At 40.7% G+C, this 12,918-nt stretch overlaps 1 long non-coding RNA gene and 1 pseudogene across 1 annotated transcript; both read right to left on the bottom strand.

The window, feature by feature from the left end:
* Positions 1-227: 227 nt before the first annotated feature.
* On the bottom strand, positions 228-749 carry LOC120224647 (annotated as a pseudogene).
* Positions 750-7,638: 6,889 nt separating this feature from the next.
* LOC120224650 lies at positions 7,639-11,927 on the bottom strand. The gene is made up of 3 exons (XR_005526627.1): positions 11,867-11,927; positions 8,733-8,869; positions 7,639-8,100 (listed from the first exon to the last, which is right to left on the bottom strand). It is a non-coding gene; the product is annotated as an uncharacterized LOC120224650 (long non-coding RNA).
* Between the last annotated feature and the right edge of the window lie 991 nt (positions 11,928-12,918).

The raw sequence follows: 12,918 nt of genomic DNA, 5'->3' as shown, positions 1-12,918 counted from the left end.
AATGGTCTCAAATTAAATGTTTGCATCTGAATAATGATTATAACTATCGTTATATTTGTTAAAACCTTAATCCACTTATCCACATATGTAGAGTCAGGTCCCCAAATGTTAATTATATAAAATCTGAAGGAAGAACAGTCTCTAGCTGCACTCCATTTCTTTAAAGGGAGATTTGGCTTTTTTAGTCCTCCTTCCGTAAGTCATGCTGCTACTTGCAAAGGCCAGTGTTATACAGTGCTGAAGACCATGGACAGATACTGTTCATCTGACACCTGAGTCCAGCCATCCTGATCCGTATCGTAACACCCGAATGTATCTGCCCACCCCTGCAAGACGATGCAGCCCTGGAGGAAGTCCTCAAGGGCCCCCATACTTGTATGTCAAACTTGTCGATGAGGATGTCGTGAAACTGGCCAGAAAGCCCTTGCCCTGCAAGCGCTTGCTTGAGCTTTTTCTTTTCAACCATGCTAGTGTGGCCCTGTCCTAAGTGTGGAAGACATTCTGCCAGTCTGTGACGCACTCCCAGATGCCAGTGAACTCGCTGAAGGTCACACCAGCCTTGTTCTCTTGGTCAAACACAAATATGATTGACCGGACAGTCCCTGATTAAATGGAGCCCATGTGCCATTGGCTAGTGCTCGCTGAAGCTCGTTGTCCAGTATCAGTTGGCTCCCATCTTTAGCAGCCCTCTGGGAAGCTCTGATCTGGCAGCACTGCGCCTCAGGTAGGCGGGCCGGAAGCGCAGGCATGCACCCAGGCACTGCTGGGCGGAGACACAGGGCAGAGTTTGTATATATTTTAAATACTGACCCTGTATCGGGCATATCGTTTGCAAATACCTTCCCCCATTCAGTAGGTTGTCTTTTTGTTTTGTTGATGGTTATTTTGATGTAGTCCCAAAAAAGTTGCTTTTGTTTTCTTTGCCTCAAGAGACATGTCTAGAAAAATGTTGCCACTGCCAATGTCAGAGAAATTACTGCCTGTGCTCTCTTCTAGGATTTTTATGTTTTTAGGTCTCACGTTTAGATATTTACTCCATTTTGAGTTTATTTTTGTGGGTGGTGTAAGAAAGTGGTCCAGGTTCATTCTTTTACATGTCGCTGTCCAGTTTTCCCAACAGCGTTTGTTGAAGAGGCTGTCTTTTTCCCCATCGCATATTCTTGCCTCCTTTGTCAAAGATCGACCATATATATAATCGTGGGTTTATTTCTGAGTTCTCAATTCTGTTCTGTTGATCTATGGTGTCTGTTTTTGTGCCAGTATCATATTATTTTGAGTACTACAACTTTGAGGTATATCTTGAAATCTGGGATGATGATACCTCCAGTTTTGTTTTCCTTTTTTTTTTTTTTTTAAGACAAATGTATGTATTAAGTGCTTCAACTTGTCACATTCTTTTTTGAAAACTATTTATTTTTGAGAGAGAGAAAGAGAGTGCATGATCACAAGCGGGGAAGAGTCAGAGAGCGAGGGAGACACAGAATCGGAAGCAGGCACCAGGCTCCAAGCTGTCAGCGCAGAGCCTGACGTGGGGCTTGTACTCACGAACTGTGAGATCATGACCCGAGCTGAAGTCGGACACGTAACTGAGCCACCCGGGTGCCCCTTGTTCTTCCTTTTCAAGGTTCTTTGACTATTTGGGGTCAATTTGTGGTTCCACACAAATTTTAGGATTATTTGTTCTAGTACTATGAAAACTGCTGCTGGTATTTTGACAGGGACTGCATTAAATCTGTAGATTCCTTTGGGTAGTAGAGGCATTTTAACAGTATTTCCTCCCTCAGTCAATGAGCATGGAATATTTTTACGCTTGTTTGGATCCTCTTCAATTTCTTTCACTAATGTTTCATGGTTTTCAAAGTTCAGGTCTTTTATCTCCTTGGTTAAGTTTATTTCTAGGTATTTTTAGTGCAATTGTAAATGGGATTCTTTTTTTAAAGTTTATTTATTTTAATAGAGAGAGTGGGGAAGGGGCAGAGGGAGAGGGAAAGAGAATCCCAAGCAGGTTTCATGCTATCAGCACAGATCCTGACACAGGGCTTTATCTTATAAACCCTGAGATCAAGAGTTGGACGCTAACCACCTGAGCCACCCAGGAACCCCGGGATTATTTTCTTAATTTCTTTTTCTGCTACTACAGTATTAGTATATTGAAATGGAACAGATTTTGTGTATTGATTTTGTATCCTGCAAGCTTAATGAATTCATCTATCAGTTCTACCAGTGTTTGGGTGACGTCTTTAAGGTTTTCTCTATATAGTATCATGTCATCTGCAGATAGTGAAAGTTTTACTTCTTCCTTACCAGTTAGGATGTCTTTTATTTCTTTTTCTTGTCTGCTGCGGATAGAACTTCTAGCACTGTTGAGTAAGAGTGGGGGGAGTGGACACCTTTGTCTTGTTCCTGATCTCCCTGATACTTGATCTATTCCCTCTGCTTTTTCTTTTTTTAAGTTATTTACTTATTTATTTTGAGAGCGACAGAGAGAATGGGAATGGAGGAGGGGCAGAGAGAGAGGGAGACAGAGAACCCCAAGCGGGCTCTGCACAGTAAGCATGCAGAGCCCGATGTGGGGCTCAACCTCAAAAAATCACAGGATCATGACTTGAGCCAAAATAGTCAGACGCTTAACCAACTGAGCCATCCAGGCACCCCTGCTTTTTTGTTTTTAAGATCTTTTCTCTGCTTCTCATATTTCCAAGTTCTCAGTATCTTCTTTCTTACTGGTACTGTTGTTCCTATTCGTAGCTAACAACAAACCTCACCAATTTTTATCAATTTTTGTTTTACTAATCTGTTTATTTGTTTACTATTTCTACTGGCACACACTATAATTTTTATGATTATGATTATTACTAAAGTAGCTGGTTAAATTTGACCCTATACTGGTTATTAAAGTTAAAAATTATTTGGAGAATTAGTATGAAGCATATGATGAAGATGGCTTCCTCCACTGACCGTGTTATGGCCTGAACTGTGTTCACCAACATTTCACATGCTGAAATTCTAACCCTCCATACCTCAGAATGTGAACTTATTTGGAAATAGGGTTTTTGCAAGATGTCACTAGTTAAGATGAGGTCATATTAGAATAGGGCGGACCCCTAATACAATGTGCCTTTAAAAGGGAAATTTGGATACAGATATGCACATAGGGAGAATGCCATGAAATGATTGGAGTTATATTATCACAATCAAGGAGCTACCAGATGTCAGAAGAGAGGCCTTCCCTAGAACTTTCAGAGAGAGCATGATATTGTCAACACCTTGATCTCAGAACTCTGGCTTCCCAAACTGTGAGACAGCAAGTTTCTATTGCTTAAGTCACCTAGTTTGTGGTTCTTTGTTGTGGCAGCTTCAGGAAACTGATACAGAAGGCATGCTTTGCGTGCACTTCGGGTAGGGTTAAAGAAACCATGCCTTTCGCTGGTGAGTATACTTTATGCTTAGGAGCTGGTCCTCATCGCGTCATTTAGAATCTCTCTTGTCCTCAACCATCTGGTAGATGGAGACAGTTCATGACTCGGCGGTCAAAAACAATAGAGTTCAAGGGCAGAAGAGCACATCTCTGGGAAGACCCTTCAACTCTAGACTTAGCACTGATTATTCTGGGAAGGCCCTTCAACTCTAGATGTAGCACTGATTATTTGTTCTATGTACTGTGACATTTTATATATTTGTGTTTACAAGCTCAGGGCATTGGTGAGATCGCTTTACCCTTCACTACTCATTCTGAGTTAAAATATGCTTTCATGAGGATGCCTGGATACATTTATAGTTTAGTGAGCCGAATAGCTTAGTTTTCTAAAGATAGGTCAACTGAAAGAAGAGTTCAATTCACTCTTTCCAGCCAATTAAATATTTTTGAAAATAGCTCTTTAGTTAGGCAGTTAAACCTAAATTTTCAGAGAAATAGTGAGTAAACTTAAAAGCAGATTAATAAAGCAAATAAACCATTAATTATAAATTAAAGACTTTATTGATTGAAACTTGACTTATATTGTTAACTAACTTAATTTAATTCTAGATTTTATCCTGGCTTGAGCAGAATGTTTTTTCAAGTTGTTCTGACTTTCCCTCGTCATCAGGCTAACTTGTAGACCACTTTTTTCCACCTGACGTGTATTATCCATACTCAATCATAAATGTCGATTTTATAATTCTTCATACCAGATCTTGAATTATAAGTGGAAATAATGATGATAGTTTATATCTATAGAATGCCTTCTGGTATGCAAGGCACTTTATACAGCAGAACCTTTCCTAAACCACTTTCACATATACAATCTACTAGGTGAAGAAAACTTTTCGTCTAATTTCTGGGCACACTGAGGACCAGGGACTAGTAGACCCCTCGTCAACAACCTGGTCATCTTTGTGCCCCACAGTGGAGCAGCTTGTACCAACTTCTGTGTGCCCTGAAAACTGTTCAGTGAGGAGTGCTTGTTATTGTAACTGTATGATCTAACTAAATGTTATATAAATCAGTGACCGTAGAAGTGCAAAAAAGAGACTTGTATATATAAAATCTAAATCTTGAGAAGGACCACAAAAGACAAATCACATCCAAAATCAATCCCTGAGGTGGGCCTGGGTGGCTCAGTCGGTTAAGCGTCCGACTTCAGCTCAGGTCATGATCTTGCAGTTTATGGTTCAAGCCTCACATCAGGTTCTGGGCTGAGAGCTCAGAGCCTGGAGCCTACTTTCAGAGTCTGTGTCTCCCTCTCTGTCTTCCCCTCCCCAGCTCACACTCTGTCTCTCTTTCTCAATAATAAATTAAAAACATTAAAAAGTCACTTTGAAATTGGTTGCGGGACAGACGTCATAAAAAAAAATTGAGCGACAAATCTGGAAGAATTCTTCCCAGGTTGATTTTCAGATGCTTTAATTTATTACTTTAACTTTGAAGACACACAATAGAAATCATAGACAATACACTTTATGTGTGATTCACCAAGGAAAGAAAACTCATCTTCAATGACACAGCCAGGCTATAGTAGGCAGAGTAATATTCCCACCCCTATTATCAAAGACATCCACATCCTAATCCTCCGACCCTGTGAGTGTGTTACCTCATATGGCCAAAGGGGCCTTGCAGATGTGATTAAATTAAGGATCTTGAGATGGAGAGATTACCCTGGTCTGTCCAGTTTGATCCAATGTAATCCCAATGGTCCTTCTAAGTGAAAGAGAGATAGCAGAGTCACAGTCAGAGAAGAAGACGTAATGAGGGAAACAGAGGCCGGAGGGGTGATTTCTGGCCTTGAAGATGGGCAGGAACCACGAACCAAGGAACGTGAGGGAAGCTGGAGAAGACAAGGAACAGATTCTTCCCTGAAGCCCCCATGGGAGGCTTCCCTGTTGCCCTGCAGCCCTGAAGACACCTCGCTTTTAGCCCAGTGAGATCCATTTTGGACTTTCCACCTCCAGAATCAGAACAATTTTGTATTGTTTTTAAGCCACTGTGCTTGTGGTAACTTGTTACAGCAGCAATAAGACATTAATTCACATATTTTTTGAGGTCTGCTTATACACATATGGATAATAAGTGTACATTCATGTTTGAAGTTAAAATTAAATCATTATAGTGTATACGTATCACTTTCTAACAATTTCTAATTTACACAACGTTTTTGTTAATTGACCAACCACAGGCTCCAGGTTTTTTGAGTGACAGGACTATTATTCTATGTGGTAACTCATTTTATCCACAGTTCTGTGAAATCCATATCACAATTGCATTCAAAGTTCTAGCTTTGTCTCTGTCTCTGGCTTTATGATTAAGATGGAAGAAGTCATTTCATTTTCTTCTTATTTTCATTTATGAAAACTGGGGGCTTGGACTTCTACACTCTAACAGTGTATGATTTAAAAACTTTCATCAAATAATCTCACTTATCTTCTCTCACCTGTTTAATTTGTAGCTGAAACCCTTGGGTTTATCTGTGCTTTAGCTCTGATTTAACTTGAAATTAAAGTCCGTGTGCTTCACAGCTGCTGGCTGCCCTTAACCAGGGACTTACAACTGAAATGTTTGAAGAACAGTGGAGTCAAGAGACCAGGATTTCAGATCTGATTGACACTAACTAGCTGGGTGTCCTTTGACAAATCTTTTAATCTCTCTGGGCCTTAGTTTTCTCATTTATAAATTATGAAGTTGGAGTTAATAATTTTAAGGCCTTTTTTAGCTTTACAATTCTATGACTCCATAATTTATTTTAATTCTAGAAAAATTCAGCTCTAAGGAATGCTAAATTTCTCTTCAAGGTGGGAAGAAAGATATTGTGGTTTGTAGAATATCCATACATGTTCCTGTATATTCCTATAAATATCTTTTCCCAGAAGTTGAAAAATATGTTTAAGTCCTATAATTTACCTAATTTCCCCCCTTATCGTTCAAACCTAAAAACTACATTTAGACACAAATGCCTTTTTGTTGGAATGACCCTGTCTTAGCCATGGATACATCCTGCAAGACACAGCAAGTTCCCACTCTGTTGTGGACATTGAGCTAAGTACTAGAAAAGCTCCAGCATCTCACATAGGAGGAATCAGACTCCAAGACAGATCCATCATAATATCCCCTGGTAACTGCTGTGACAGAAGGTAGCGCAAAATGCAGTTATGGGCAAGGGAAGAAGTGGTTAATCTCATCTGTAGTAGCGACAAAAAAGGCTTTTGCGCCTTTTTGAGCAAAGGCTTTTTGACCCACGAGATGCATCCTGAGGGTTCTAAAAAGGAAGTTTGGGGGTTGGGGGAGTATTCAGGCACAGAAACTAGCCTGTTCCAAATGCAGGGGCGTGAAAGGCATGGCATAATTGGGGAAAAAGGTGAAAATTTCATCATGTTTAAATAGAGAGAAAGTGTGATAAAGGACTGGGAAAGTGCATGGAAGATAAGACAGAAAAAGTACAGGCCATTTTCTACCAAGCTAGAGGTCACAAGGAATCAGCAAGTGTCTTCCTGGTGAAATGACATGAGCAGCTGTTATTTATAGAGGGATAATTCTAGGGACGCCTGGGTGGTTCAGTGGTTTAAGTGTCTGACTTAAGCCCAGGCCATGATCTCGAGGTTCGTGAGGTCAAGCCCTGTGTTGGGCTCTATATTGAGCCCCATGTCGGGCTCTATACTGACAGTTCGAGCCTGGAGCCTGCTTAGGATTCTGTGTCTCCCTCTTGCTCTCTGCCTCTCCCCCGCTCATGCTCTGTCTCTCTCTGTCTCAAAAATAAACAGTAAACATTAAAAACTTTTTTTTACAAACCTAAAGGGCTAATTCTAGTGGGTATTGGGCAGGTTCAGACTGAGTGTGGGAGGCTTTGTAGAAGGAAAAGGGAGAGAAACTTCAAGAGATAGTGAACACTGAATTAAAGCAGTGGTGTCTAGCAGCCATTTCAGAAAAAGAAGCCATTGGCTTTTATAAATGGGTTTTCTTTCCCAAAGCACTGCCCTCTACCCCAGCAAGGGCTTCCAGGTCCCAGGTCGCAGACCAAGTCTTAATTTATTCTCCAGAGAGATACATGAAGAATATTTTACAATACAGAGCTCCTGACCATCAACACTGATAAACACAAAAATGTCCTATTTTTAAAACACATGTAAACAGAATTTACAAGGATCAATGGATTATAAAGTGGTTTCTTATCCCCTCTTAAGGCTATGAATACATTGTGAAATCTAGGGCAGTTAAATACTGTATTTAAATTCGGATGTGATATTTACATATGTTGCTTATTCTTTTTATAAAGATCTGCCCTAGTGAAATTTAATCAGCCTTTGCAAGTTTATATACTGTGTCTGTTGGAAGAATAGTTTAAATTAAGTTGTTGCTTTAACCTGACTAAATTGTCCAACCAACCTTACGAGCAGAGGGATGTATTAGAATCAGGTTTCACTGCAAGTGACAGGAAATTCAAATAACAATGTCTCAAAAAGATAGAAGTTTGTCTCATGAATAAATAAATACAATATGTAACACAAAGCTGGGAGTAGATAGAGTAGCCTTCAGAAGCTGAGGCGTTTTCTGTCTTCTTGCTCTGCCATCCTTAGTCCATGATGCCCACTAGATGATTCAAGATGGCTGCCAGAGCTCCAAGCATCTCCCTGTCAGGAGGAAGAAGGGAAGAATGTAGAAAATTGTACCTCCTTAAGGACTTCTCAGATTTCACGCGTGTAGCATGACAAATATGATCATTTTTCTAGATTGCATTATTTTGACCAAAAATTGGAGAGTCCATAAGGAAGATGAGACAAATATGTATTGAAATATAACTAGCAGTCTCTACTGGAAAGGGACATAAGATCAAGTGTGAAAACAATAGCAGGGTCAAAATTAGTTGCTTTATTAGTCCAAAGGGTCATTTGGTGACCAGTTCCATAATTTAAAAAAAATTTCTTGGTAGTTTGGATACAGACTGCCTAGGAGATACATCAGCTGGGAGATTGGGAACTGAATGGTTTAACTGTTCCAACTTTCTTACATATGTGGCATATATTTTTCTAGAAAGTGACAATGGGTTGGTATGGCAGTTTGTTTCCAAGTTGGCTGCCATAAATCCCTTCCTTCTCTCTCTCTCTATATGTATACAGATGGAAAACTCTTAAATTATTTGTGTTCTTTGGGGAAAAGAGAGATGATTGGTGATTTTAGTCTTCCGGCGTTAAATATTTTATATTATTACATCACCTAACACCCTTGCCAAGACTCATTCACCAATCGCTACCCTCCACGGCACCTCTCCTTCTTCCAGACTGATGAACATCATCCTGATGCTGGCCCAGCTGTCTGGTGTCACACCCAGCTCTGCTCACTTCAAAGGGCAGTTGCTGTTCCAACACCGTTTTCCTCCACTTCATACTCTCTGTTGACTCCCTGGGAAAAACCAAACATCTTATAAATTAATTGGTAATTCTGGATGAAGAAGTACTCATGTTTGATTGGTCATCTCTCTCTCTCTCTCAGGTCAAATGTAAGCTTGTGCCTGGCCTTGTGCCCACCAGAAAGATGTCAGTGACTCAAATCAGAGACTGGGGAAGCTAGTTATGGGACATGACTTTGGAGTGTCAGGGCCTCATAGTGCCCTTAAACAGTTTTTCCTGAGGTAAGGCGGGGGTCACTTTCCTGCTGGAACTAGCCCTGGCACGTATGTAACACCCTATAGATTAAGTAAGCACTATTTGAATTTTAGCACGGGGAAGAAAAGTAAAACATTAAAATGAGAATGGTAGATGTGGCAGTTTGTCTTCCAGATGGCTGCCGCCATCAATCTTCCCTCCCTGTAGGATCAAACTGTCCCCTCACGGAGGGGTAGAGTCTGTTCCTCCCTCCGCACTGGATCTGGGCTAGACTAAGAGACCTGCTTGACCAATGAATGAAACCTGGCTAGTTCTACCTGGGCCTTGGGAATGCTTGCTTTTGAAAGGCTTATTAGGAGAAAGGCTGCTCTGTAAGAAGTGTGACTGTCCTGTGATCACCATGCTGTGAAAAGCTCAAGCTATGTGCAGAGGTCCTGAGGGAGGAGATTCGGGGCGGGGAATGAGGGGCTGTGCATGAGGGAAGCCTTCTTAGAACAAGATGCTCCCAACCACCCACCACAGCTGAGGCCACATGGATCAAGATGAACCGTCCAGCCACACCCTTCTCACATTCCTGACCCACAAAATTGTGAGTAAAATAAAATTAGTGTCTTAATCCTTTAAATTAATCCTTAAATCCCTTAAATCCCTAAGTGGCATAAACAGATAACTGAAAAAAATAGTTAAAAAATATAATACAGGGAAATGTGGATGGAAAATAGGTAAAATAAGGTTGAAGGATTCAAAAGGATGTAGACAGCTGTGAAGTCTTCAGTAGGAAGCTGAATTTCAATGAACGAGAAGGCCAGGTGATAGGGAGCAGGGACCATAAAGTCAAAGTAGAAGAACTGTCCAAGAAAAGTACGTTAAAATAAAGAAAGACGCTCCCAAAGGGAAAACAAGAATCTCCGGAAAAGGGAGAATTCGACTTGCATTGCCAATAATCTAGTCATACTCACTCCAGAAGAATTGTGTAGAAACCAAAGTGTGTAATGTGAAAGGGAAGCTAGGAGAAAGAAACATCTCATTGTTCATATTCGATAAGTCATGTCTCTATATTGAAGATGCATATGGGCCGGAAGTTGGTGGTTTATAGGTGGAGGAGACATAATTCTTGCCCTCATGGAGCTCACAAGCATATCACATCAAATTTTTGTCCTAGAATGACAACACAGCGACCCCTCCCATTATGAAGCAATATTGGAACCTGTAATTGGTAGAGAAGAGTAACCTTTCTGGATATTTAACATGAAGCTGTGTCCTTAAGAAAGAAGACTGACATATGAGGGAACCAGAGAAAAGCCAAGCCTGGAAGCTACAACCTGACAATTGGAATGATCCTAATACAGGGCCATGCCTTGTGGGAAACCCAAGTTAAAGTTTGTTGGTAATTGATGATAAGGTTTCAACACTGGACACATAAGGAAGTTACTCACTGAGCTGGACGGGAGCCAGCTCATTGAGTATTGAGTATTATTTTTTTGAAAAAGAGAAGAGAGGATTAAATAAACACAGAAATGTATCTTGATTCCTGTATTCCTGAAGGGTCCTACATAATTAGGCTCTATCTTAAAACTATCCCAAGGATATTTGTTGTCAAGAATCTCACAGTAAATATGATAGTGTATCGCTAGGAGAGCAAAAGCTACCCAGACATACCTTCCTTCATTTAAAAACAAAATTGATTTGGACTTTCCCATTCACGATTGAATTTTCTGAAGGTGGGGTCTTGCCGTTTTGCAGTGTAATGGGGGAGCAGGTTTTTTAAAACGTCAAGATTTACACCACCAGCAAGGAACAAAAGAAGATACAGTCTCTGATGCGCCCACTCATTCGGCAGTTTTAGCGAGTTTCTCGCAGTGACCATATTTTTGCTTCCCTCTAACTCAGCCTAATCTGGTTTACAAACTTTTGTTCACTCTCACCTTCCCCCCCGCTTCACTCCAGCCATTGCCGGAGTGAATTTTACCTGTGGCATTTTACACTTGAGGAGAGCTGCTAACAGTCAACAGCAAAAGGTCTGCTAATCGCACCAATTAAGAGGTGTGAATGTCACTAGTTACCTACCAGCTTTGTTACCGAACATGTTAATTCGTAATTGTACAGGTGCAGACTTTGAAGTTTACAAGGTTAACACTGATGCACAGCTTTGTTTTGGCTGTTTGTTTAAATATTGAAAAATCATGGGTAAAGGGCTGGTCTGTGTTGAAGAATGAACAGATGTCACTGCTGTGCTTTCTCAGACAGAAAATCTTTAGACCGACTTAAAGCAATAAAAGTGACCTTCCAAGAAGTGGTTCTCTGTGGTCAGTCTATCAAAGGGTTGGGGTTATTAGTTTTCTTGCCCCCGTGGAAGAGTGAGGAACTTGCCTTCACAGGACTCTGGGACTCTACTGGAATGTCCTTCGAGGGCACTGTACCGGAAGCGTGTAGAGTTCGTTAAGCGGAAATCCTCTAACGGGGTTTTCAGTAAGCCCAAAGCTTCTATATATTAATCTTTCTGAAAGCTTATTCATTGAGCCAGTGTTATAGACACCTCATAGACTTCTTTTTTAAAGAAAGGTTTTGACTAATAAAACACCTGGAGGAGGGAATCTGTTTCCGAAGCACATACCATCAATTTGATGAGAACCAAGGGATCACCCCGATTAGCTTCGGATTAGGGAGAGTAATAGGAATCCATTTTACAGGGAGGACAACTTGAGGTCCTAGACGTTGCATGACTTTCCTCAGTCCCTCAAACCAAGATGAACCTCAGTTAGCAGAGTGAGATAGATATTCGGGAACAACTAACCTTCAATTGTTCTCTAGCAGAATGAGTAATTCCTGAGGAACTGGTAATTTTTAGCTTGTCCTCAAGCCTACTGAAATATCTCTGCTCTTTCCATGCATCTGTAAGAGCAACTGTTGTTTTCAGTCATTCAACGGGAAAGTGTGCGGTAAGGGCCTCTTCTATTTTTGTGGTAGACTCCACAACAAATAAAGAACGTCTCTCTGGCTCCTTGAAACCGAAACTGCAAGGTCTGGAGAGCTGCTGTGCACCGGCAGAACTAGCGGACCGATTTGGGGCCAGCGCCCAGGCCGCATTGAAGGGAGTCGATCCGGGTCCTGAATGACCAACGATCCTCTTGCTCTTGCTCATGATGTGCCTCACGAGTTATCGGTCTTACATCGAGGGGGAAAGCGGAAGTGTGAATAGCAGGATGTCCAGGCCTATGGGCTGCCCTTCTCTGCGAACACAGGGCATAAATCTAACTTTTAATCCATGATTAACCAAACGAACGCGCTCCCGATTTTTAGCCTGTGCCTGGCTCATTGTAAACGCTCAAGAAATGGTAGTCATTATCGTTAGCAGCTTATTAGCCTCTGGACACATTTGCACCTTGTGTCTAATAGCCATAAAAATAACTAACATTTGCAGTGGACATTAGCCTTTTCTTTTTCATGGAGAAAAGGGCTCTTTCCTTCCCTTTGCATTTAAAATTCAACTTTAGGTTCTGGTTGTTTTGCAAAGACAGGAAATGTATAGTGTAGAAAACTGCAAAAATTTATGTCCTACAATAAAAAAATCTATGTTCCTACCTCTCAGGGAAGCTGTCATTAACACGTGGGTTTGTAACTTTAAGCACTACGTTCTATACATGCATAAAAATTTGAAAAAGTAATGTGAGAATTGATTATGCAAGCTGGTTTAGAAGCTCTATTTTCATTTATAGTTGTATTTAAAGCATTTTTCTTTAAAAATATCTTTTTATTTCCATTGCAGTTTTTGTTAGCTGAATAATATTTCTTTGTGTGGCTTTTCCATAATGTAACAAAAATTCTCTATTTTTGCATATATTGGTT

Source organism: Hyaena hyaena, unplaced genomic scaffold (assembly GCF_003009895.1).
Source record: "Hyaena hyaena isolate Hyena2069 unplaced genomic scaffold, ASM300989v1 scaffold_1213, whole genome shotgun sequence".
NCBI lineage: Eukaryota > Metazoa > Chordata > Mammalia > Carnivora > Hyaenidae > Hyaena > Hyaena hyaena.
This window is presented reverse-complemented; position numbering and strand designations above follow the sequence as displayed.